A 5899-nucleotide genomic window follows, 5' to 3' on the forward strand; every position below is an offset into this window, starting at 1 on the left:
CAAATGCTGACAAGGATGTGGAGCAGAAGAACTCTTATTCATTGCTGGTGGGGATGCAAAATTGTACTGCTACTTTGGAAGAGAGTTTGGTGGTTTCTTATGAAACTAAACATATTCTTACATTGATCCAGCAATTACACTCCTTGGTATTTACCCTAAGGACTGGAAAACTTATGTGCACAGAAAAACCTACACACAAATGTTTATGGTATCTTTATTAATAGTTGCCAAAACTTGGAAACAATGAAGGTGTTCTTCAATGGGTGAGGATGGATAGACTGTGGGACATCTAGACAATGGAATATTATTCAACACTAAAAAGAAATGAGTTATCAAGCCACAAAAAGACATGGAGGAACTTTAAAACATGTTACTAAGTGGAAAAAGCCAGTGTGAAAAGGCTACATACTTTATGATTCCAACTTCCCCCAAAAAGATGCAGTGGTATCAATAGTGTACATAATGGTGACCCTTGTGCTGAACCTTTTATCTACTGTTAGAGGAACAGGATCATCAAAAGGAACAGGATCATCTGCTGTGGAGATTCCTCACTGGAACAGCCTAATTGCAATACCTGAGGTTTTTTTTGTTTTTGTTTTTGTTTTTGTTTTGTTTTTTGGGGGGGTGGTCTGTGGATTAGAAACTATTGCAAAACTACGGGTACCTGGGTGGCTCAGTTGGTTAAGTGTCCCACTCTTGATTTTGGCTCAGATCATGATCTCAGGGTGGTGGGATCAAGTCCCGAGTTGAGCTCCATGCTCAACAGGGAGTCTGCTGGAGATTCTCTCTCTCTCCTCCCTCTTCTCCTCCCCCAGCTCACACTCTCCTGCTCTCTCTCTCCTGATCTCTCTCAAGTAAATAAGTAAATTTTTTTAAAAGAAATTATGCAAAACTAAACATTTGTGATTGGTAAGCATGCGTCTCTGGACACATAATTTTTATAGTCTTCATGGCTTTAATTTCTCTTGATATTTCATATCTGAATATTGATATTCATATTTGATACTTCATATCTGAATATTGCTTGAGAACACCTTTAGTGGGGTTTGAGGAATATTCTGAGGTCCTACATGTATCAAAACTATTTTGAGTTTGAATCCCATAACCTATGGGATCTTCTGAATTTGTTACTTATGACCCAGGCATCCTGGTGAAATGCACAACTCTCTTTTTAAAATATACATATAAGTGTCAACTCTTTTCACAGTTCATGCTATTATCCAAAAACTTTGGCATTGATCAAATCTGTTGAAAGAGGTTATGTGAGAGAATATATGTTACTGGTTCTCAATCTTGGCTTCATATTGGAAGTCTTTGGTGAACTTCAAAAATCATATTCCTCAGCCATTAGAAACAATGAATACCCACCATTTGCTTTGACATGGATGGAACTGGAGGATATTATGCTGAGTGAAGTAAGTCAATTGGAGAAGGACAAACATTATATGGTTTCATTCATTTGGGGAATATAAAAAATAGTGAAAGGGAATAAAGGGGAAAGGGGAGACAATGAGTGGGAAATATCAGAGAGGGTGACAGCACATGAGAGACTCCTAACTCTGGGAAATGAACAAGGGGTAGTGGATGGGAAAGTGGATGGGGTTGGGGTGACTGGGTGATGGGCACTGAGGGGGCACTGACAGGATTAGACTGGGTGATATGCTATATGTTGTCAAATCAAACTCCAATAAATATATATATATATATATATATATTTGAAAAATCCTTATACCTGGATCCCACCACTAGGGACTCAGATTTAATTGGACTGGGGTTTAACGTGGTTGATGGTGGCGATGGTTGTACAACAATTGTGAATGTCGTGAATGTTCTTAATGCCCAAGAACAGCACACTTAAAAATGGTTAAAATAGGGCAGCCCAGGTGGCTCAGCAGTTTATCGCCACCTTCAGCCCAGGGCATGATCCTGGAGACCCGGGATAGAGTCCCACCTCGGGCTCCCTGCATGGAGCCTCCTTCTCCCTCTGCTTGTGTCTCCTACCTGTCTCTCTCTCTCTCTGTCTCTCATGAATAAATAAATACAATCTTTTTTTTAAAAAAAGGTTAAAATAGCAAAATTTAGGTATTTTTATCACAACTTAAAAAATCCAGTATTTATACACAAAACATTTTGTTGTTGAAATTACATTTCACTTTCATAGTTGGGTACATTGTAGTGTGTGTACCTTGCAGGTCATCTAGTTAGTACAACAGATTCATTCAGTTTGAATAATTTTTTTAATGCACCAGTGGAACATTATCATAATATCTTTATATGAATTAAGCACACGTTATAGTGATACTATATACATTGGATTGACAGTTCAATTGAAATATTTATTTCAATTACAGAAAAATTTTTTTCTAGTTTCAATTACAGAACAGTTCTTTTTCTAGTTCAATTCCAGAACAATTTGTTTTCTAAATAAGTATGGACACATTTTTGAATTCTAAATGAAGGCGAACTAGTGATGCAGAACTGAGCGGCGATGCAGGAAGCAATAACTGTGACCACAATGTAAAGAAACAGACACTGAAGATGTGTCATTGTGGAGGGCAATTACAATGAGCTGCAACAGAGCAAAATGAAACAGGTTTTTTTGTAAAAAATTTTTCAGAAACAATGAAGTGGACAAAATTAACAGATATTTTTAACAAATTATTAATGAATCTGATAATTTTCCTGTCAGTGGTCAAAACTGGTTAACTTGGGGCACCTGGGTAACTCAGTTAAGCATTGGACTCTTGGTTTTGGCTCAGGTCATGATCTCAGGGTTGTGAGATCCAGGCCCCATTGGGTTCCTTGCTCAGTGGAGAGTCTGCCTGAAGATTCCTTCTGCCCCTCTTCTCACTCGCGTGTGCTCTCTCTCTCTAAAATAAATAAACAAATAAATATTTTTTAAAAATTCTTAATTTTGTCACTGAAATCAGGTGACCAATGTCTAGCAGTTCTTTTTTTAACTTGTTTTGTTGGTATTGTGATAAAATATAATATATATGTAATAATATAACATTAAAGTGATCATTTTAACCATTTTTAGCACACAGCTTACTGGCATTAAGTACATTTACATTGTTGTGCATCCACCCCCATCATCCATCTCCAGAACTTTCTCAGCTTCCCAAACTGAACCTCTGTCCCCAGGAAGCACAGACTCCCCACCCCCTGCCTCACCGCTGGCTCCAACCCTCTCCTCTCTGTCTCTGTGAATTTCCTACCTAGGAACTTCCTGCAAATGGAATGATGCAATATCTGTCCTTTCAAGAGTACCCTGTTTCACTTAGCACAATATCTTCGACGTTCATTCATGTTGTAGTATATGTCAGAATTTCTTTCCCTAGGTGGCTCAGTGGTTGAGCCTTTGCCTTCCACTCAGGGTGTGATCCCGGGGTCCTGGGTTGGAGTTCCACATTGGGCTCCCTACAGGAAGCCTGCTTCCCCCTCTGCCTAAGTCTCTGCCTCTCTTTCTGTGTCTCTCATGAACAAATAAATAAAATCTTTAAAAAAAAATGAATTTCCTTCCCTTTTTGGGCTGAATATTATTCCTTGCATGTATACACCATATTTTGCTTATCCATTCATCTGTCCAGGGATACTTGGGTTACTTCCATCTTTTGAATATGTGAATAAACTGCTATGAAATGGGTATATAGCCAACAGAAGTTTTAAAGCCTTTTTCTTCCCCCCAGATCTGATCCTGTAACTTTGGTCAGCTACATGTATGGCTCGAAATCTTACACACAAGAGAAAGATTTTTAAATGGATGATAAAGCATGTTTTTTCAATTATCAAAATTTTGTTAGGAAATTATCAGGAAAAGACTAAAAAGGATATTTTTAACATCAAAGTTGCAACTAAGCCACTGAATAATTGTCCACAGTCTAAAGAGTATCAGAGAGCAATTGATTCAAAATTTGAAAAAATGCAAATACTTTTCTGTAACTGAGTATAATAAGTTGTGGTATGAGAGAGCCTGTCCAATTAATGTTTTGAAACATTTTGTCTCAAAGAATTTCTAAACTTATTAAGAAATGTGTTCCATTCATAGCCTAAAAATATTAATTCACAGTCATAGGTTTCTCGAATCTTGCCATAGCAGATTTTTTGCTAAGACTATTTACTAAAAGGGATGAAGAAATTCCCTATATAATATTTGAAGTCTTGTAGTTATGGTTCCAATGGCTGTTAGATTATACCACTGAGATTACAAATGCTTGTTAAGTGATATATATGTGGTAGAAAACTATTTATACTTGTAGACAGGAAATTGCTTTTACTTACTAAAGTTGTGTTAGTAACACATCCAACTTTGACTTCACCACTCCACTTTTAGTTTACTTAACCAATTAAAAAATTAGACATTTCACTTACAATTAAGAGTAAATAATTTATAAAATAAATGATTTATTCATTTAAAAGAACTTTAAGTAGGTTCCATGCCCAATGCAGGGCTTGCATTCATGACCCTAAGATCAAGACCTGAGCTGAGATCAAGAATCAGATGCTTCGGTAAGACTTTTCTTTTTGTCAGCCTTGACTTCTCTTTGGATATGGAGAAAGCAAAAGGCAAAAAGAACTCCATCCATGAAGTCAGGGCAAGACTATCTGGCTGGCCAATCCCAACCTTTATCAGAAGAAGCTAAAGAGAAACAGCAGGCTTCTGGTGAACCAAAGTTACCAGGACCCTCAACAAGTGGGACCAAACAGAAAATATCTATGAAAGAAGATGAAGCTTCCTGTTCAGAAAGATGGCCCAAGGCAAGAGTACAAGAGTAAGAATTCGGAAGAAAATCCCAATTCCTCCATTACCTTCTAAACTACCACCAGCCAACTTGCTTCACTGAGACATCCTGCGGACCTGGTGCCAAGAATTTAAGCTGAACACCAAAGGCCAGAAATTAGATGTATATAAGCGAATCTGCGAATGTGCTTACCCAGGTCAAAAGAAGAACATTCTTGTCGCCACAGAGGAGACCAAGATCCTCACACAGACACAAAGAAGATTGATGATGGACAAGGGGGAAATGTCTCTGGAAAGTCCTGGAACAAAGATACCTTCTGGTGGAACCTACCCTCCTGAAGTGGCTGCCCCCCTGAGGGGTCTGATGCTCTCCTGGAGGGGGTCAATACTGTTGTTGTGACAACTTCGGCCCCAGATGCCATTGGTGTTTGCCCCCTGGTACAGAATTGCAGCCAGGGCTGGGAAGACGAAGACAGTGGCATCGCCACAGGAGGCCCAAGGTGTCAAGTGGTGCATGGTCCATGGGAGAAGTATGTCTGCAGACACCCAAGGTTGGGTTCACCCGCAATTTCATGCAGGACAAACCTGGGTGCCCGAAAAGCGGGGGAGAGTATGTGCCCTCTTCTTGCTCTCCGCTTGTAACTTTCTACCCCCACAGCAGGAGGACAATATGCTGTGCCCCAAATGTGTTCGGAGGAATAAGGTGTTAATGAAAAGCCTCCAATGACCTTTCAATAGCAGTACAAAGGACACAGCTGTGATTACTATTATTGGTACAAAGAGAACTACAATCAGCTTGTGGTGACACTGATGACCAGACTGCAGGCTGCTCACACCCTCCATGCTTCCTTCTTACAGGGACACAAGCTGGTGCGTTGCAGATGTTACCCTGCGACCTCCACCGGGGCCTGTGGCTTCCTGGGTTGAGATGCAGGGGCTCTTAGGTTGTAAATTGTAAGAGCATTTCAGAAATTACCATTCATTCTGCTTAATAAGAAGAAAGAGTCATTCATACTACCAAACGTTTACCCTTCTGAAACAGAAGTGACCTTAACTTCTTTTAAAGTGGGTGATGGGCACTGAGGGGGGCACTTGGGATGAGCACTGGGTGTTATGCTATATGTTGGCAAATTGAACTCCAACAAAAAAATTAAATTA

The 5899-nt window shown here is 39.4% G+C and overlaps 1 pseudogene; it reads left to right on the forward strand.

Moving 5' to 3' along the window:
- The first annotated feature begins 4584 nt into the window (after positions 1 to 4584).
- On the forward strand, positions 4585 to 5468 carry LOC112909711 (developmental pluripotency-associated protein 4 pseudogene; annotated as a pseudogene).
- The last annotated feature ends 431 nt before the right edge of the window (positions 5469 to 5899 follow it).

This window comes from Vulpes vulpes, chromosome 9, assembly GCF_048418805.1.
Source record: "Vulpes vulpes isolate BD-2025 chromosome 9, VulVul3, whole genome shotgun sequence".
In the NCBI taxonomy this organism is placed as follows: domain Eukaryota; kingdom Metazoa; phylum Chordata; class Mammalia; order Carnivora; family Canidae; genus Vulpes; species Vulpes vulpes.